The sequence below is a fragment of the Pseudophryne corroboree genome, chromosome 10 (genome assembly GCF_028390025.1).
Source record: "Pseudophryne corroboree isolate aPseCor3 chromosome 10, aPseCor3.hap2, whole genome shotgun sequence".
Classification (NCBI taxonomy): domain Eukaryota; kingdom Metazoa; phylum Chordata; class Amphibia; order Anura; family Myobatrachidae; genus Pseudophryne; species Pseudophryne corroboree.
Genome location: NC_086453.1, coordinates 355,743,378 through 355,766,161, shown reverse-complemented (window position 1 = coordinate 355,766,161; position 22,784 = coordinate 355,743,378).

Here is a 22,784-nt window from a genome sequence, read left to right as displayed (position 1 = left end):
GCCTCCCGCAGCAAGAACAGCAGCGGCGGCACCAGTAGCAGCATCTCGCAAATGCCAACTCGTTCCTAGGCAGGCTACGCTTTGTATCACCGCTTTCCAGAAGAGGCACACAGCTGACAACCTCTTACGGAAACTGAGGAAGATCATCGCAGAATGGCTTACCCCAATTGCACACCAAGGTCGCTTTGTGACTAAGCTAAGCGACACAAGTGGCCGACACAAACACCTGGCCCATCTAGGAGTGGCACTGCAGTGTCAGACAGGATGGCACTTCAAAAAAATTGTCCCCAAACAGCACATGATGCAAAGAAAAAAAGAGACGCACCAAGGTCGCTGTGTGACTAAGCTAAGCGACACAAGTGGCCGACACAAACACCTGGCCCATCTAGGAGTGGCACTGCAGTGTCAGACAGTATGGCACTTCAAAAAAATAGTCCCCAAACAGCACATGATGCAAAGAAAAAAAGAGGCGCACCAAGGTCGCTGTGTGACTAAGCTAAGCGACACAAGTGGCCGACACAAACACCTGGCCCATCTAGGAATGGCACTGCAGTGTCAGACAGGATGGCACTTCAAAAAAATTGTCCCCAAACAGCACATGATGCAAAGAAAAAAAGAGACGCACCAAGGTCGCTGTGTGACTAAGCTAAGCGACACAAGTGGCCGACACAAACACCTGGCCCATCTAGGAGAGGCACTGCAGTGTCAGACAGGATGGCACTTCAAAAAAATTGTCCCCAAACAGCACATGATGCAAAGAAAAAAAGAGACGCACCAAGGTCGCTGTGTGACTAAGCTAAGCGACACAAGTGGCCGACACAAACACCTGGCCTATCTAGGAGTAGCACTGCAGTGTCAGACAGGATGGCACTTCAAAAAAATTGTCCCCAAACAGCACATGATGCAAAGAAAAAAAAGAGATGCACCAAGGTCGCTGTGTGACTAAGCTAAGCGACACAAGTGGCCGACACAAACACCTGGCCCATCTAGGAGTGGCACTGCAGTGTCAGACAGGATGGCACTTCAAAAAAATTGTCCCCAAACAGCACATGATGCAAAGAAAAAAAGAGGCGCACCAAGGTCGCTGTGTGACTAAGCAAAGCGACACAAGTGGCCGACACAAACACCTGGCCCATCTAGGAGTGGCACTGCAGTGTCAGACAGGATGGCACTTCAAAAAAATTGTCCAGAAACAGCACATGATGCAAAGAAAAATCAATGAAAAAAGAGGTGCAAGATGGAATTGTCCTTGGGCCCTCCCACCCACCCTTATGTTGTATAAACAGGACATGCACACTTTTACGAACCCATCATTTCAGCGACAGGGTCTGCCACACGACTGTGACTGAAATACAGGTTGGTTTGGGCCCCCACCAAAAAAGAAGCAATCAATCTCTCCTTGCACAAACTGGCTCTACAGAGGCAAGATGTCCTCCTCATCATCATCCTCCGATTCCTCACCCCTTTCACTGTGTACATCCCCCTCCTCACAGATTATTAATTCGTCCTCACTGGAATCCACCATCTCAGATCCCTGTGTACTTTCTGGAGGCAATTGCTAGTGAATGTCTCCACGGAGGAATTGATTATAATTCATTTTGATGAACATCATCTTCTCCACATTTTCTGGAAGTAACCTCGTACGCCGATTGCTGACAAGGTGAGCGGCTGCACTAAACACTCTTTCGGAGTACACACTGGAGGGAGGGAAACTTAGGTAGAATAAAGCCAGTTTGTGCAAGGGCCTCTAAATCGCCTCTTTTTCCTGCCAGTATACGTACGGACTGTCTGACGTGCCTACTTGGATGCGGTCACTTATATAATCCTCCACCATTCTTTTAATGGTGAGAGAATCATATGCAGTGACAGTAGACAACATGTCAGTAATCGTTGGCAGGTCCTACAGTCCGGACCAAATGTCAGCACTCGCTCCAGACTGCCCTGCATCACCGCCAGCGGGTGGGCTCGGAATTCTTAGCCTTTTCCTCGCACCCCCAGTTGCGGGAGAATGCGAAGGAGGAGATGTTGATGGGTCACGTTCCGCTTGACTTGACAATTTTCTCACCAGCAGGTCTTTGAACCTCTTCAGACTTGTGTCTGCCGGAAAGAGAGATCCAACGTAGGTTTTAAATCTAGGATTGAGCACGGTGGCCAAAATGTAGTGCTCTGATTTCAACAGATTGACCACCCGTGAATCCTGGTTAAGCGAATTAAGGGCTCCATCCACAAGTCCCACATGCCTAGCGGAATCGCTCTGTTTTAGCTCCTCTTTCAATGTCTCCAGCTTCTTCTGCAAAAGCCTGATGAGGGGAATGACCTGACTCAGGCTGGCAGTATCTAAACTGACTTCACGTGTGGCAAGTTCAAAGGGTTGCAGAACCTTGCACAAAGTTGAAATCATTCTCCACTGCACTTGAGTCAGGTGCATTTCCCCTCCTTTGCCTATATCGTGGGCAGATGTATAGGCTTGAATGGCCTTTTGCTGCTCCTCCATCCTCTGAAGCATATAGAGGGTTGAATTCCACCTCGTTACCACCTCTTGCTTCAGATGATGACAGGGCAGGTTCAGGACTGTTTGGTGGTGCTCCAGTCTTTTCTACGCGGTGGCTGAATGCCGAAAGTGGCCCGCAATTCTTCGGGCCACCGACAGCATCTCTTGCACGCCCCTGTCGTTTTTTAAATAATTCTGCACCACCAAATTCAATGTATGTGCAAAACATGGGACGTGCTGGAATTTGCCCAGATGTAATGCACGCACAATATTGCTGGCGTTGTCCGATGTCACAAATCCCCAGGAGAGTCCAATTGGGGTAAGCCATTCTGCGATGATCTTCCTCAGTTTCCGTAAGAGATTGTCAGCTGTGTGCCTCTTCTGGAAAGCGGTAATACAAAGCGTAGCCTGCCTTAGGAACGTTTTGGCATTTGCGAGATGCTGCTACTGGTGCCGCCGCTGCTGTTCTTGCTGCAGGAGGCAATACATCTACCCAGTGGGCTGTCACAGTCATATAGTCCTGAGTCTGCCCTGCTACACTTGTCCACATGTCCGTGGTTAAGTGGACATTGGGTACAACTGCATTTTTTAGGACACTGGTGACTCTTTTTCTGAGGTCTGTGTACATTTTCGGTATCGCCTGCCTAGAGAAATGGAACCTAGATGGTATTTGGTACCGGGGACACAGTACCTCAATCAAGTCTCTAGTTGCCTCTGAATTAACGGTGGAAACGGAACCACGTTTCTCACCGCTAAGGCTGCCAAGGCCTGAGTTATCTGCTTTGCAGCAGGATGACTGCTGTGATATTTAATCTTCCTCGCAAAGGACTGTTGGACAGTTAATTGCTTACTGGAAGTAGTACAAGTGGTCTTCCGACTTCCCCTCTGTCATGACGATCGACTCCCAGCAGCTAGAACAGCAGCGCCAGCAGCAGTAGGCGTTATACTCAAGGATGCATTGGAGGAATCCCAGGCAGGAGAGGACTCGTCAGACTTGCCAGTGACATGGCCTGCAGGACTATTGGCTTTCCTGGGTAAGGAGGAAATTGACACTGAGGGAGTTGGTGGTGTGGTTTGCAGGAGCTTGGTTACAAGAGGAAGGGATTTATTGGTCAGTGGACTGCTTCCGCTGTCACCAAAAGTTTTTGAACTTGTCACTGACTTATGATCAATGCGCTGCAGGTGACATATAAGGGAGGATGTTCTGAGGTGGTTAACGTCCTTACCCCTACTTATTACAGCTTGACAAAGGCAACACACGGCTTGACACCTGTTGTCCGCATTTGTGTTGAAATAATTCCACACCGAAGAGCTGATTTTTTTTGTAATTTGACCAGGCATATCAATGGCTATATTCGTCCCACGGACAACAGGTGTCTCCCCGGGTGCCTGACTTAAACAAACCACCTCACCATCAGAATCCTCCTTGTCAATTTCCATGATACACCTTCAGAATTTAGGAAACTATATCATTCTTTAGAAAGATATATTTTCTTGCTTATTACACCAACCGTATCCCAATCACTATTCACTGAATCTTATATGTCAGCCAAGCAGGCAGACAGAGCATACACTAGATCATCTGCAATCACAGGCTAAGTGGCAAAGTCATTTTCATATATGCAAATTATTTTGCATCTTATTCGTTATGTCTATAAAAAGGACCACATGTCCTAAAACAAAACAGGCCCCTTGGGTGCGTCGGCCCACCAGGGATCTTCCCTGTAAACCCTATGCCCAATCTGCCTCTGGGCCAGGGCCTCAGCCGTTCCTTGCCACTCCGTGACGTAAATGGCATATTGGCAAGTTTACGCTTCTCATCAGATGCTTTCAATTTTGATTTTTGGGTGATTTACTGAACTTTTGTTTTTTGGATTTTATATGCTCTCTACTATGACATTGGGCATCAGCCTTGGCAGACGACGTTGATGGCATTTCATCGTCTCGGCCATGACTAGTGGCAGCAGCTTCAGCACGAGGTGGAAGTGGATCTTGATCTTTCCCTATTTTAACCTCCACATTTTTGTTCTCCATTTTTTAATGTGTGGAATTATATGCCAGTATCAATAGCAATGGCCTACTACTTTATAAACTGCGCACAACTGAAATGCACCACAGGTATGGATGGATAATTTACTTGACGACACAGAGGTAGGTAGAGCAGTGGCCTTCCATTCCGTACTGCTATATATACTGGTGGTCACTGTCAGCAAACTGCAAAACTAAAATGCACCACAGGTATAGAATCTAGATGGATAGTATACTTGACGACACAGAGGTAGGTAGAGCAGTGGCCTTCCGTACCGTACTGCTATATATAGTATACTGGTGGTCACTGTGTCAGCAAACTGCAAAACTAAAATGCACCACAGGTATAGAATGTAGATGGATAGTATACTTAATGACGACACAGAGGTAGGTACAGCAGTGGCCTTACGAACTGTACTGCTATATATAGTATACTGGTGGTCACTGTGTCAGCAAACTGCAAAACTAAAATGCACCACAGGTATAGAATCTAGATGGATAGTATACTTAATGACGACACAGAGGTAGGTACAGCAGTGGCCTTTCCGTACCGTACTGCTATATATAGTATACTGGTGGTCACTGTGTCAGCAAACTGCAAAACTAAAATACACCACAGGTATAGAATGTAGATGGATAGTATACTTAGTGATGACACAGAGGTAGGTACAGCAGTGGCCTTCCGTACCGTACTGCTATATATAGTATACTGGTGGTCACTGTGTCAGCAAACTGCAAAACTAAAATGCACCACAGGTATAGAATGTAGATGGAAAGTATACTTAATGACGACACAGAGGTAGGTACAGCAGTGGCCTTCCGTACCGTACTGCTATATATACTGGTGGTCACTGTGTCAGCAAACTGCAAAACTAAAATGCACCACAGGTATAGAATGTAGATGGATAGTATACTTAATGACGACACAGAGGTAGGTACAGCAGTGGCCTTCCGTACCGTACTGCTATATATACTAGTGGTCACTGTGTCAGCAAACTGCAAAACTAAAATGCACCACAGGTATAGAATGTAGATGGATAGTATACTTAATGACGACTCAGAGGTAGGTACAGCAGTGGCCTTCCTTACCGTACTGCTATATATAGTATACTGGTGGTCACTGTGTCAGCAAACTGCACAACTGAAATGCACCACAGGTATAGAATCTAGATGGATAGTATACTTAATGACGACACAGAGGTAGGTACAGCAGTGGCCTACTGTACCGTAATGCTATATATTATATACTGGTGGTCAGTGGTCAGAAAAACTCTGCACTGTACTCCTCCTATATAATATTATACTTGTGGTCCCCAGTCCCCACAATAAAGCAGCACACTGAGCACAGATATGGAGTGTTTTTCAGGCAGACAACGTATACTGGTGGTCACTGTCAGCAAAACTCTGCACTGTACTCCTGCTATATAATACAGCTGCTCCCCAGTCCCCACAATAAAGCAGTGTGAGCACAGATATATGCAGCACACTGAGCACAGATATGGAGTGTTTTCAGGCAGACAACGTATTACTGGTGGTCACTGTCAGCAAAACTCTGCACTGTACTCCTCCTATATACAGCTGCTCCCCAGTCCCCACAATTAAGTAATAAGCAAGTACAAAATATTTGCAATGCATCAACATAAACGGAGAGGACGCCAGCCACGTCCTCTCCCTAACATTTCCAATGCACGAGTGAAAATGGCGGCGACGCGCGGCTGCTTATATAGAATCCGAAAATCTCGCGAGAATCCGACAGCGGGATGATGACGTTCGGGCGCGCTCCGGTTAACCGAGCCATACGGGAGAATCCGAGTATGGCTCGGACCCGTGTAAAAAGGGTGAAGTTCGGGGGGGTTCGGTTTCCGAGAAACCGAACCCGCTCATCACTAATATATATATATATATATATATATATATACACATACATACTAGCTGTTCTATCCATTCTTTGCACAAAAGTTTCTAATTGTCTCGGTTGTAAATATTAATGAATGTTAAAAATTAGGTAAATCTATATAGATGTAAATTTGAGACATCTTAATGTAAGTAGTAAATATTAATCCATGGTTCTTGGTGTTACCCGACGAGCACCCGTAGCAGATACGGTAAAAAGTGACAGGCCCATTTTTGTTGTTTTATTAACTTCTACACACTGGAGGTGCAATCCAAATTTTGATCCGATTGTCCATTTGGGGGTTATCGTTCATGCAACGCAAGCCACGCATCGGTATTGACGTCAATATGTCTACCCCGTGTTTATACCCATAGGGGAGGTTTATTAAAATTCTAATTATGTCGTTTTCCTATTTCCCACCTGCTGAATCCATATGTTACATTTAATGTGATGAATCAGCGAGTGTTTGAGTGGGGCTTCCCCATATATATATATATATATATATATATATATATATATATATCCATGTTAATTTAAATATAAAAATACAATTACATAAAATCTAGGAACAATTCTGGGAAAGTATGCATTACATTATATACAAGTTGCAGATTGCATATATATTGCATGTAATAATACACCACAATAAAGAAGTCTTATGTCTATTAGACTGAATATCACCCACTGTGCAGTTACAATTCACGCAATGGTAATTACTACACTTAGGAGAATCCTGCTAATCAGTGCTGCTCTGGCCCAGATTTGTCTATGGGCCATACTTTCTGCTGAGACACCTCAGTGTCAGTGCAGTCAGAACGCTGTACCTGTGTGTTATCAGGTGAATCCATACCTTATGCAAGGAATGCAGGCAAACTCAGTGGAGAATATGATCATATTGTAACAGGGCCGTGGTTCAGGATGTCGGTCACTTTATTTAAGTATTGATATTTATGACACCGGATAACAAACAATCAGACTGCAGTGATCACATAAGTTGCATGACCCCTACCGAGGTAGCAGACAGTACTGCAGATAATGGGATCAGTGATATTGATGACAGCTGTCAGATGTTGTAATTCTGGTCCAGCTGGTATGCGTTCAGCCCCATGTGCTGGTGGTGGGGTCACTGCAAATGTTGTCAGGTGCAGCGCAACCCTGTGCTGAGGACCATTTCTTCACACTTTGCAAAAGTGGGAATGAGCAGCTGAAGTATAACTGATGACATAGAAATTGGGGATGCCACTGTGTAAGTGCAACAGCATGAAGTGGTTATTTGTGTAGCTGATGCCAGTGCTAATGAGGATGTTAATGAAGAGGATTTTGTTTGTGTAAGTCAGGCACCAGTAAAAGCAATTCTTGCAAGTAATACAGATGTGTACAAATACATCTAGCCTTAATACGCAATGCAGCGCAAGATGCCTGTGTGAGAAAGCCACCTAGTCTGACTCTGCTAACATCGGGCATTTTGCCAAAAAATAGTTTTTAGTAGCAATACAATGTGACTGGAATTCATGAGTAGACTGTGCTGATTAATTTGATATGTACTAATCAGTGATAAAAGTGGAGAAGGGAGACAGTGGAGAAGTTGCCCATGGCAACCAAAGAGCTGCTCTGTATACTTTTAAAGTTGCAATTTAGAAATGTCACACCAATGCTGACTGATTTCCTTGGGCAACTTCTCCACTGGCTCACTTCTCCACTTTTATCACTGCTTAGTTCATGTCCCCCTGAGTCTTTATACACAGCAGATAGAAAATCTGTGGCTGATACATTGTATAAATTTGTGTACAGACTCAGTAGCCCCAGATATACAAGTATCATACAGTATATCAAATTAATCAGCACAGGCTTCTCATGCATCCTAGTTGCATTGCAATACGATTGAGACACGTTTACAGCAAATAAAAAGCAAAACAATTTGCCCGTACTATAAGATCTCATGCGACCCTGCATGCAAAGAGGGACTGTTTGGCGTGACTGCAGAAAAGATGAATGAGGACACATCTGTAAGAAGAAGGTCATTGGCATAAGACCAGAAATCCACCATTTCTTATTAAATAATTTTTACCCAAATCGTGGCAACACTTTTCCAACAATCTGTAGTGTTTGTTAAGCCACAGTACGTAGATGTAGGGTCCTCCTCTCGTTACCTAATTTGCAGCAACTTCATGGAACGTTTTTAAGAAAATTCCAAAACTTACATTAAAAAAAACAAGCAGTCCGGCATCAGCTCCCTCTCTTTTCTCATCTAGTTACCAGCAATCTACACCACCAACACCTTCATCATTAATATCCTCACTAATGATCTGAGGTAGTCCTGTATCCAATTTGATAAGGCTAGGTGACTCCTCCCCTTTCCAGAATTCCTTGAGTGCTAGGCCTGCTTCTGCTGGGAATAGATCTTGATCCTACACGAGGACCAGGAAGACTACTAGTAGTTTCACACTGCTGACTGATAAGCAATCATTTGCAAGAGGAAACAAGTATGACAAATTATACCCAGTCGCACAGCAGATCACTGACTTCATGACAGCACTGAGGGTGAGAATGAGGATGATAATGACAATGACATCTTGCCACTGTAGAGATAATTGACAATACTTTTAGCTTAGCTACTTTAAGGAAAGCCCATTGGTTGCATGTATTGTCGGGGCCCAAACAAACTAAGCACTTCAACCACAAAACTGTCAGTCCCTGTCACTGTAGTGCTTGGTTTGTTAAATTGTAAATTTCATTATAAATATTCAACATGAGGGTGGATGGGAAGGCCCAATGACTATTAGATCTTTAATGAGTGTTCGGTCTGCCACTATTGTGTGGCAATGTTTCATAGATAAGCTATACTAAACTGCTGTTTGTTTGTGTCACTGCTTTGTCGCTTAGTAACCAGCCCGCTCACTGCAGCCTTAGCCCTTAACTAAATGGAAACAATATTTTGAGGTATGAGGTGGTCAAAAATGAATGGAAATGACTGGAAATGAGTGTTATTGAGGTTAATAATACTGCAGGAACAAAAATAGTCTGGAGTTATGTAATTTTGGCTGTTTTTGTCAATTCTGAAAAAAATACAGATCCAAAACCAAAACATGGGGGTCAGCGCACATCTCTTGTTTAGTGTGTACTCACACTGGGTTTACTCTTAATAGAGAGAAGTTTTGGAATATGTTACCTGTTTCCTTCTAGACATTTAATATATTCCAGTATGTGAGACCAATCAAACGCTCCGGTACGTGTGTTAATCCATTTGTTCACCTCCATAATACATTGCTTAGAGCACTTCAGCACAAGGATCTCTTTGAAATATCCACTGGCTGTATAGAGATGATGAATGATCGATACACCACTGATGTCAATCAAAAGGTCTCCCTTAATGTGACCTGCAGGGAAAGATTACTGTGATTACAGAGTATAATATGATATGTAGCATCTATTCTATGAGCCGGCAAGCGATGTGTATGCAGGGTAATGCCATGGTGCATATGCATCGCGATCCTGCTACAGTATACTTCTGTAAGCATCAAGGCTGTAGCGGGACACATCTGTAGATATGAATGATGCTCATGCAAGTGAGAAACCAGTTCCCTATGCTAGCGTCAGTCACAATGCAATGCACCCAGGAGTCTGTACTAGGATATGCAACACCTGTATATGTGTATATGAGTCTGTATTTGAAGCACACCAAAACTTGCCATGGAAACAAACTGTTGCCGCTGCATTGTAGCACTCTATATACAGATTAAGAGACTCAATACCTGGGCCCAGGTTTGTCTGAGGGCCAGCTGTTGAGGATGATAAATATCCCTGTCCATAGTGTATGCATAGTGGTCTTCATTCATTGTTTTTGAGGGGGCATAACCACAACTCCAGGATTTGGCCACACCCCCTGTTTCTTCCAGGCTCCACCTATATTTGCCAGTGCTTCCCATCTCAGCGCTACACTAGGCAGGAAGCTGTTTCAGCAAAAGGTATTTTATCCTTCTTTCATGGGAACTGTGCAGCTTATTGCTGGCATGGCTCATGCCTCCTCTCTGGTGCCTACACCTCCTCAATGCTGCAGCGGGACCTGTGTGGAAGCACCAAAGAGAAAAGAGATGACTCAACTTTTAATAAGAACAATTTAGAAACAAAATTAAATGTGGAGAATAAAGGTGTTGGTTAGAACTAGTGGTCTTATTATGCTGTGAGGGCAATGGCTGTGGAGGCACTGGCTAGTATCAGATCCAGATTACACACACATATATGGTTTTGACTATAAAAATGACTAGAATAATACAACGATGATATGAATTATTATAAGTTATAATTATCTTTTGTTTTACTCTAATCCTTTTTATAGTCAAAACTCTGGAATGCACTGGAGTATGCAAGTTAAGGCTCTGCTTCCTCTGCCTGCACTGACCCCCAGGGGGGACCAAACTGCACACCCTGCACCGATCTCTTTACCACTTTCTTCACCAGAGTCCCACGTTGGCAGCGGTACATAACTCACTAGATAAATGGCCGCTATGACATCTGCTTGGAGAACTGCACAGTAGACTCTGGCACAACGCCCCTGGTGAAGGGGTATATTGGTGTATAGCCTGACTTATCTACAGAGTGCTAGAGATAATGGTGTTCCAACCCCACCTACTTTTTTGTTGGTCTTGTCTAAGGCCAGTTCAATTGCTTAGTTAGCCCATGCTAGGCCTGGTCATCTGACAGGGTGATTACATAGGGATATTCAGTCTACACTGTTTTCAATATACTGTAACAACAGTATGGCAGAGGACAGATCTAAAGCAGTAATGCATATTCCTAAAGCTGGGTACACACTTGTCCAATCCAGGGAGACCAGACTCCCGACCGAAGGGTTTGCCTGACATTAGACAATTGTGTACCCTCCTCCTACTAGTTGCTTGTCAGATCTCCTGGTTTTTAAACCTGCTTAAAAACTAGGAGACCATGATCACTTTCCAGGCAACTGACATTGTAGTGTGTAGGCTGCGGAGATTGGAGCAGGTGACCGATCTCAGGTCCCGGCTGCCCAGCACACTCTCTGTCCACTGCTGCTGTGGGATGCGGTGCTTGCAGCCAGAATTGGTGTATGGTGAGGCTGTGGAGGGCATGGTGATGATGGCGGGATGGGCATGGCAGTGGGTGGAAGGCAGCATAGGAATGGCGGCAGGTCGGTGGGCTTTACATTTACAGCAGAGTTCGGCAGTGGGTGTGGATTACCATTTCAAAAATAGCACTGTATCACTATTTTTTTAATTTAAGATGGCAGCAGCTAGCCAATCTTTGCTCGCTGCATCATTGTCCTGCCCCCTTGTGCCAGCTAATTTTATCCAGCATGAGGCAGCAGGTGTCAGTTTGACGATGGAGGAGGATCGACTTAGAGCTCCAGAAGATGCCGGGGAACTCCTGGATGGGCGTCAGCCATGAAAAAGAGCTTAAATGTCACCACCCCCCCAGGTGAAGGTGCTGGATAATAAAACACTAAAACAATAGATGTCCTGTTTTTATTTTAATATTTATTTTACAGTGGGCCTATAGGTACCAGTGGCATTTTAAATCCTTACATTCTGGTACTTGTGGTTCTCCAAGTACCAGTATGCAGTGGAGGATTACTGGGACCTGTAGTCGCCTGTAAAGACAAAATTTTATTTTTTAACTAGTGGACTTTTAACTCTGCATCCACAGCCCAGTGGTGCCAGGGATAGCCCTGGGCTTCAGCCCTGGCCTTAGTTGCCCTGTAGAGGGGGGACTCATTGGCCTGGGCTAACTAATTAGGGGGGATAGATGCTTTGGCCAAGGGATCCCATCAATTGAGTCCTCTGGATGTGGCATTACTCCCCTGCTAGTGGAGTCTGGTACTGGTTCTGAAAATATGGAGGACCCCTACTTGTTTTGTCTCCTATATTTCTGTAACCAGGGCCAGCTCCAAGAACCCGATCCTGGTTCATTAAATACGGGGGACACCTACATGTTTTGTTCCCCATATTTTTTGGACCAGCGCTCACTCAAAGAACCCGTGGCTGGTTATGCCTTTTTGGGGTGACCCTCTTTTTTTTTTTTTAAATAAAGGAACATTAACATGGTCTCCCCATTCCATATTGACCATTGAAATTAATTATATTACTCAATAATATATCACCATTCTCCCACAGCCAAAATAATTTTTGTTGGCAGAATTGGTCACAGATTGGTCTGCTGAAAAATTGGAAAAGTGTGTAGGGAGGATTGGCTGTAGAATCTGCAAGCAGGTCTGCAGAAGGATAGTATAAAAAGTCTGATCTGTGGTCTGATCTGACGAGGATTGGACATGTGTGTACCCAGCTTAACACTCATTGTCAATTAATATGTACTTTAAACAGTCATGTTCAGTCTTCACAAACAGACCATAGGCATTGCATTTAGTAAATGAAAAAAGATAATTCTTCCCTCTAAATAAATGCATCTAAAAATTTAAATATATCATCTTAGATCCATTGTAACGTATCATTATTACAATTTATTTATATAGTCCGAGCATTTTATGCAGCGCACCAGTCCCTGCTTCATTGGAGAATACAGTCTATATTCCTTAACACACAACTGTACAAATGCAATCACTCACACTAGGGTAAGCTGGTCAGTATAGTATACATACTGTCAGTATAATATACATACCCTCATTTAAAGCATGGTGTAAACATTCCATTGGAAATTTAATTGAATCATCTCCAAACATCATTTCTTGTTTGTTAGAAAAATATGTTTCCAGATGTTCTCTAGAATCAAAGCCCAAAGCCGTGTACAGGATAGAATTTATGTGAGCTGGAATCCATCTTGTATTACTATATCACAGACTGGCTGACTCTCACGTCTTTATATGAGTGACCCAGGAAATCTGTTTATATTCACAAGGACCAAGTTATTTATATTAATCAGTAACCAGGATATCAGTGTTATCATATGTTTGTTTATCAGCCTCAGGACCTGTCATGGGAATGCAGGTGACAGTGTGATCATCTCTTAAAGTAGAATACATTTTCAAAATATTATATTTCTAGTGCAAACACATAATGTATACAAATATTGGGCCTGTCATTGTGGATTCAAAATTCATTTTGAATATATTATCATTTTGACATATTCATTTGTTTGAAAGTAAAATGTAAGTGTGAACAGTATAAGTATAATACTAATAATAAATATTTGCCAGCAAGCATGTAATTGTGAGAGAGAGAGAGTGAAAGCAGGTGGGGAATACAAACAGAAGAAAAAGGCAAGGAAGATAAAAAAAAGAAAGTAGAGATAGAAAGGAAAGAGAAAAAAATGGTAAGTGCGTATTGCAATAATAAATAAATAAAAATACCTAAGTTATCATGGTGATGACAATTATAGTCCTAGAAGTGAAGCTGTAACAAGAGGAGCTAGACTATGCTAGCAAAACTATGATGTCAGATCAGTAAATTATATTAGAGGCATTGTTGCAAGTCTGCATCCAGCAGTAATATATTGTATGCCATTGTTTTTGTAGGATGCCCTTCAAATCTTGCCACTCATTACAGAAGTTACCAACAATGGGATTTTGGTTCTCAGCAGTCTTTTTTTTATGAGAGTGAAGATAAGTGAGTCCCTTGCTGTTTTGGCCACCATGTATTGAGCTTTTTTGATCAGTTTATTATTGTACCCCCTCTAGTTAATCTCTTTTCCAAGTCCTCACTTTGCATTTTAAAGGTGAGATCATTGGAGCAATTCCTCTGTAATTTTACAAACTCACCCTTAGGGACATTGGGGGTCATTCCGAGTTGATCATTAGCTGCTTTCGGTCGCTGCACAGCGATCAGGCAAAAAATCAGCACTTCTGCGCATGTGTATGCGGCGCAATGCGCACGCGCATTGTACTATTACAACGAACGATGTAGTTTCACACAAGTTCTAGGGAAGCATTTCAGTCGCACTGCTGGCCGCAGAGTGATTGACATGAAGTGGGCGTTTCTGGGTGTCAACTGACCGTTTTCAGGGAGTGTTTGTAAAAACGCAGGCGTGCCAGGAAAAACGCAGGCGTGGCTGGGCGAACGCAGGGCGTGTTCATGACGTCAAAACAGAAACAAAATAGTCTGAAGTGATCGCAAGCGCTGAGTAGGTATGAAGCTACTCTGAAACTGCACAAAAATATTTTGTAGCTGCTCTGCGATCCTTTCATTTGCACTTCTGCTAAGCTAAAATACACTCCCAGTGGGAGGCGGCATCGTGTTTGCACGGCTGCTAAAAACTGCTAGCGAGCAAACAACTCGGAATGACCCCCATTAGGCATTGTTGATTGAAACTGGTGGAAGTCTGTTTGTTGAAGTTGGCTTCCTACATAGGTCAGAAAAGATATTGTCTTCTTCATCAATTGTAATTTTAAGAACTAGAAAATGTTTGGTTTTGTGATTGATTTCATAGGTTAATTTCTGATTCAAGCTGGTATTGTTGAAATCATCATGAAGGTATGGAATTTCTGTTCAGTTCCATTTCAATCAAGTAAAATGTCATTGGTGTAATGAATCCACATTGGTATATTGTAGGTGCCGAGGTTGTAAATTCCTCCTTCTTTTGATTCACAAATAATTTAGTCAGTCATACCACACCCTTCAGAGACACCCCATCTTCCAAAACTGAGTAAATTTCTCTCCCCATTAACACATTTAATTGATTTGAATGGGAAAAGGACCTACACTTATTTGGAAGGAAATGCCTGCTTACTAAATTATTTGTGAATCAAAATAAGGAGGAATATACAACCTCGGCACATACCATATGAATTCTGACCCTGTCAAGGAGAGAGACAGATCCCTAATGTATCTGGGGACTATATTACCCAACCAAGAATTGATCTTTTTTTTTTCATTCAGTCTTCTACCCCTTTCACACCGCACAAATAACCCAGTATCGACCCGGCATATTGCCGGGTCAACACGGGTTCGCATGCGGTGTGAAAGGGGCATCGCCGAAATCCCAGGTCGCCTGACCCGGCAATTCAACCTGGGTGTAAAGCAGTGTTATACCCGGGTTGAATACCGGGTCAGTGGCTGCATAAACAGGCTACCGAGTCGATGCGACCCGGGACCCGTTTACTAGATAGGGAGAGGCAGTGCGGAGATGATCTCATCTACCAGCGCTGCCTCCACCTCCACCCCCGCCACCGGCTCCACCCCCCCGCTGCTATGGCAAACCACCCAGCATATTGCCGGGTCGGGGAAGCCTGCAGCAACTGCCAATGCCGGATCCCACCCGGGAAGGATCCGTTTCCAATTCCCGAGTGGGATCCGGCATTGGCAGTGTGAAAGGGGTATTCTTCTATTCCCACTCTATGGGTGTCGTGGACACCCACGAGTGGGAATAGTCGCTGTTGGTCGGCATGCCGACCATCGGGATAGTGAGGGGTCAGGATGTATATGGAGGTCATGTGACCGTCGGTCTGCTGACAGCCGGTCACATGAATACATCCCATCTCCGAAGTGAGCTTGCCCTCAATCTGGATGTATTTGTGTATGGGCCTTTATCATGAGGCCTTACTAGTGACAATTACATGGCCCTAAGTGGGCACTATTATCATGTTTTATAGTGACTGTTAATAATCAGAGAAGCCATGAAGGAGCTCGGCAGCTTATCATGTATTTTCAAACATATATAACAAATATCTCGAAATTTAATCACCATATAGTTTTCAAATATTGTTACAAGTATTAGCTGTTGTGCAGGGGGATCCCAGGGAGGAAATGCTCCCCCCTTATGTTCACTGTTCTCTGTGACCCCTCCCATTTCATATATAGCCCTGAGAGATAAGGTCCCTTATACAAGCATCTGGGCAAGAACCGATGCAGATGTGACTGAAGTTATGTAACTGAGCTCCCACCACAACATCTCCTCGGTGTGGGTGGGCACCGTCATGCTGAAGTTTTTGCGGAAGCAGAACTGGCATTCTGGTCCTGAGACCTAGCAACTGCTGTTTTTCTAGGTTTTCTCTCTGGAGCCTCTCACTACATTGGAGGTTCCTCTGGCTCTGGATCGAAATCTGGAGGACCGAAAGGACTGAGTAGATGGTACCAGATAGGTACGTCTAGCAGGAGGGGCCCTCGAAGGGAGAAACGTGGGACTTCCTGGCCGTAGCTTTAGAAATCCAGGCATCCAGGTCACCTCCAAAGAGCCATTGACCTGTGAAGGGAAGAGATTCCACATTACGTTTTGAGTCAGCATCAGCAATCCACTGACGTAACCATACGGCTCTGCATGCAGACACAGCCATAGCCATGGTTCTAGCATTAATAGTGGAAATCTCTTTTAGGGAGTCACAGAGGACTCTTGCCAAGTCCTGAATTTGAGTCAGGAAAGCTACAGTATTGACTAAGGTCATATCACCCGAGAGACATTCCTTTATTTGACTAGCCCAGGAATGAATTGCATGTGTCATCCAGCAATCTGCAATGACCGGCCTTTGTGCTATGCCTGCAGTAATGTAAATAGATTTTAGAGTGGTCTCTATTTTCCTATCTGCCGAGTCCTTTACAATAAGGGATTTCGACAAATGGGAGGTAATCTGCGCACTGGGGTGGTTTAACTGTTTGGGATGTGCTGCTAGTCAAAAGGGTGTCCTTGCCCTTTAGTTCAATATGGATATATGGTTTTCACCTGACTGCGCTCATCCCCTACAGTTCTGAATGCTTATGAATGAATTCTAAACAAAAACTGGATACTTATTAAAAGGGTATGTTTTACTTTCACATATAACAGTAATAACACTCAATACAGTGAATACAATATGACCAACACTAATCCAAACTAATAATGAATTGTAGGTAAAGATGATAAAATACAGTAACCACAATGTGCGCTCCAAGGGGAGCACTTGTCATAAACTCAGTCCTTTTGCCACTGAAAGTAGTGATCAATTCCTTGTAGTATTTGGCGTGTGTGTTCTGACACACAGGCCAATTGGCTGGAAGGAATTGTAAGGTCTGGCAGTGTTTCCTTGCGAGTCTAATTAAGATTATCGAGTAAAATGTCTCTAGTCCTGACCGGACTGTGAGGGTTTCTTTCAAAGTCTGTCTTAAATAAATTACAGAGGACGGCGTCCCGTACCTCTGTGTGTGAAGGCAGGTATTCGTGCACTCTCGTTGCGGCCGTGTTGATAAGGTGTACAGGTGCGGGGGGCAGCGGGAACCTCTTGGCGGCTCCGGACAGACTTCCCCTTTCGGCTCGTGTGCCCGCTCTGCCGGTTCGTCCTGCTAAGGATCTCCCCGTGAGCCTGCAGCACTCGCCGGGCTAGTCTTGGTCGCGTGGGGGGGAAACTTAGCCGCAGGATCTTTAAGACTCCCAGAGGAAGACCAATCCGGTTGAAACGCGTTGGAGGAGACGAACGAGGAACATCACACACACCATCGGAGAGCAGGAGAGTGCTGTGAGACCTTCGGACCCACGGCGCAGACATCGGTAAGCCGTACAGATGGACGGGCAGCAAGAGGACCACACAGGTGAGTACTCCGTTGTGGGGAGGTGCGATACTGCCACAGGCTCTGCTAAGATCCTTCCAGCCAATTGTCCTGTGTGTCAGAACACACACGCCAAATACTACAAGGAATTGATCACTACTTTCAGTGGCAAAAGGACTGAGTTTATGACAAGTGCTCCCCTTGGAGCGCACATTGTGATTACTGTATATGTATCATCTTTACCTACAATTCATTATTAGTTTGGATTAGTGTTGGTCATATTGTATTCACTGTATTGAGTGTTATTCCTGTTATATGTGAAAGTAAAACATACCCTTTTAATAAGTATCCACTTTTTGTTTAGAATTCATTCATAAGCATTCAGAACTGTAGGGGATGAACGCAGTCAGGTGAAAACCATATATCCATACTTTACAATAAGGGAGCCCGAAGCATGGAGTACTGACTTTTTAGAAAGGTGAGAGACTGAGACGTCTACTGCTGGAGACTCCTATCAAAACTTTTTGCCCTCGGGGGCAAAGGGGAAGGTATTCAAAAACCTTTTTGTCACTTGATATTTTTTATCTGGATTCTTCCAGGCTAGTTTTAAATAAATCATCCAATTCTGTGGAATCAGGGAATGTGACTTTTGGTTCCTCTTGAGGGAGGAAAAATTACTGCTGAGTATTTACATCCCCCAGGGAGAGCTTTAACACCTCCCTAATAGCCAAAATGAGGGTTCAGTACCCTGAATCGGGGTGGCATCCCCACTTATGGGGTCCATATCATCCCCACCATCCTGTATATCATCAGTATCTGATAGGAGTGCAGGTAGAGCATGTTTCTGTGCGCCTGAAGCAGGCAGGGAGGGACGCTTAGCAGTAAGGCTAGCCGCTGCTTGTTGCAGTTCTTGAATCTTGTTTGCATTTGCAGTGAGCTGAGATGACATATCAGTCATCATAGTTTTTATGGCCCCCAACTGGGGGGCTCTGTATTCTCCCCCACATTAGTGTCAGCATGCTGAGATTTCTGACTACACTGCCCACATGATATTGAGCTAGATGTACTAGGAGAAAACCTGGCAATACATGCACTGCAAGACTTCTGTTTTACCATAGTGATTAGAAGAACAGGTATAATATACACACACAATGCAGCCTGGTATAATATATGACAAACCTGCCCTATTGCATTTAAGGAGATAGAAAAGAGAGGACTCCAGCGCACCCAATGGTGACCAGCCCCAGTGAGGCTGTCCGCGTTTGATACATATGTGTAAACACAGCGAGATTACTGATAAAATCCCCCAGGGATGTTGTTGTGCACAATGATAGCGTCTCTCCGCCCCTATACCCAGTACCAGTGTATACAGGGACAGTTCTGGAGGAGCTGTGTAGGCTGCTGCAGCTGCTGCTCATGCAGAGCATTCCCGCTCTAATGTAGCTCCTCCCCCCATCATGGTACCGGAGCTACTGCTGTATATTTATACTGGCCATGTCTCCCAGCGTGTACAACCTCACATGAATGCTTGGTTCACATTATTTAGCCAGTCTCACACAAGAACTAAGTGGGTCCCCCCCAGGAGGGACCCATACACCTCAACCATGCTTCAGCCGCACATTAGACTGGAGACACCCCTAGTGGGGCCCCCGGTTGGTACTCACAACCGATGATCACCTTCAGGCAGTGTTAGGGGTGTGCGGCAAACTGTGGCTGCGACAGCCAAGGTGCCATGCCCTGCTGAACAAACAGCCCCTCAGGACGGTGGTCCTGCAGTGGAGAAGCAGCTCTGCACCTCAAGAGGCCGGTGACCATCTCCCCCCTAACTCCCATGGTGCAAGTATGCTATTGCCAAAACAGCACACCGAAATAAATAAAACTTAGAATTAAAATGAAGAACAACTCTGGAGCTTCTGAGTGTGCATCCTCTCCTGAGGGCACTATTTTCTAAACTGTGCTGTAGGAGGAGGCATAGAGGGGAGGAGCCATCACACCCGGTGGAAGAATTTTAAAGTGCACTTGCTCCTTTGGACCTGTCTATACCCCATCGTACTAATTATGTCCCCAATATCCCTTATGGATGATAGAGAAATCTCGATAAAGTATGTATAGTTTGGAGCAGAGAAGGGAAAGGGGGGACATGATAGAAACTTTCAAATATATCAAGGGTTTTAACAAAGTCCAGGATGGATACATTCTTCAAATGAAGAGAAGCAATAGAACATGAGGACTTGCAGTGAGACTGGAGGGAAGCAGGTTCAGGGGACATTTGAGGAAAAAGTACTTCACAGAAAGGGTACTGAACACGTGGAACATTTATTTATTATTTATTACCTGTTATTTATATAGCGCACACATATTCTGCAGCGCTTTCCCTGCCCCAGTGGAACTTACAATCTATATTCCCTACCACATGTACACAAGCACATATTCATACTAGGATTAATTTGTGTTGGGATCCAATTGACCTACCAGTATATTTTTGGATTGTGGGAGGAAACCGGAGTACCCGGAGGAAATCCCACGCAAGTACATTGAGAATATACAAACTCCACACAGGTAGAGCCATGGTGTTAATCGAACCCATGACCTCAGTGCTGTGAGGCAGTAATGCTAACCATTACACCATCCGTACTGCCCCAATGATGGGAGGAATAGCCTCCCATCAGAGGTGGTAGAGGCTAAGAGGCTAAGGTAAAGTTGATTCTGACTTTGTGTTCTTGAGGCATCCTGACTGGCCCCAAAATGAAGAGGGTGTTGACTTGATTTGGGGGGAGTTGGACAATAATGTGCCTAGGGACGGCCTGACCCCTAAATTCGAACATGATGTTGGTTGGAAGAATCAGGGAGTTGCAGTACTTAGAAGAATCAAAGCTCTACAGTAATTTGATAACATATTTAAATCGAAAATAGTCTCTTGTATTCCGTAACATGAATCCTCATCTATTCCTTGTCTCTACAGACAACATGTCATATAAAAGAAATCAGTGGGATAATAAAATGATATCTGGGTTATTGTAGTAACTACAAGTCCGCTGAGAGAATGACCACAGAGATCTCTGGTGAGTGACAGATCAACTCACAGATCACACATGAATCTGAGACTCTTTAATTGAACAGTAAACTGTAAAAATTGACTAATTGCTTTATGTGTTGAGTAGATTTGAAAATCAGTTCAATACAACTTGACAGCAATATATGTGAATTATTTTTATTAAGGTTTATCATTTGCAAATTGACAGGAATATCTGGTATATTTATGTTTTATTTGCATCTCAGACTTGTATGGGCTTATCTGAGTCACATGCTGCAGCCGCTTGCAAATGCAATATCGAATGTCAAATCGATTCTAGGACCAAATTCAATTCAATTCCCACTCAAAATCAAATTTCTGAAAAACATTGATGTTTTCCCGTATTCGACTATAAGATTCTATAAATTTATTAAAATTCTATTTGAAGTCAAAATCTTAATTGAACTTCAAATTGAACTTTGAATCCCCAAATGAACTGAATCATGTTAGACATTCGATTTGTGCTTCTAACCACCATTCTTTTGATAAGAAATTGATTATGATTGCTTTTATAGCACCCAGAAGCATGTGGAGCAGTATGGCTGTAGGAAAAATGGCTGTGCAAGCTTATGGTATGTTGTGTACCTAACTGCTGTATGTAAAACATCACCTGACTGAGTGAACCCAGGAGCATTGATCATAGCAACATCAGCAGCTTCCTAAGTTGAATACTGCACATTTTTATACAAACAGGAATCTTACCTAGTCCATGAATGTGCAATAGATAGCAGCATAGCACAATATCTGACACTTTTGTTGGATGATATAATGAAACTTAAATTGTTACTGGTTAATCTGGCTCATGCCATGATGTCTACATCCTCATCAATTCATCCCTATCTGCAAAATTTGAGGTGAGTTTAATGCCAGATGGATGGTTGTTGAGTAGGCTACCTATATGTGTTAATGACGCAGTTATTAGTACTTGTTACTATATTGTTCAAATCCCCCTATAACAGGTGATTTGGGCTATGGCTGTTGCTCCTGGCTTCTGACTCCATTGACAAATTATCAAACTCCTGCTGAGCATAGGTTTAAAGAGGCACATATAGCCACCAAATCCATAACAGAATGCATCTTTGGTCTATTAAATATAAGGTTGATAATTTGGGAGGCATATTAATATATCATTTGGCAAAAGTTTCCAATATTGTGTTCTGCTCCCCTCCCGCCAGATCATGCAATAAACAGGGAGCAGGCAAAGGTTTTTTTAACCAACAACCGACTATGTGAGCACAGAAAGTGGAAGGCATGCAGGAAGGCAGATTAGGGACAAGTATATTGACAACTATTTCAGCTGTAATAAAAAAAACCCCCACAAAATTGTAATCATCAATTACGTTTTCATGTATAAAACAGTGTAAAGAGAGAGCATCCCCTTTAATTAGTGTGCATGTGATATATTTGGACCAATAGAAAGCAATGAGGAAGTTCTGTTCGATTTTGCAGGGTATTTTAATGGGGATTTGAGGTTCGATTTTGGAAGGGATTTCAAAACCTCAACACAGAATCCCTTCTAAACATGAATCAAAATTGAATTTGATTTGAAAATCAAATGCAAAATTGATTTTTAATAAATGTGGAATTTTTGAAGGAATTTAGAAAATCAAATAAAATTGATTTCAGTTGATTTTTAAGATTCATAAAAATTATCTCAAAATCGAACTTAAGTAAATATACCCCCTGGTGTACAAGCTGCTTCTGACCGTGCCAGGACTGAGATGCTGACCTCCAGCATCATTAGACACTGTAACACCGCTCAGTACATCATTACATGCCACCATTAGTCGCACCATAGACACTTACCCCAGCCCCTAGGTTCAGAGTTTCCTTCTGAGTGTGGCCTCCTGTGTGAGCATC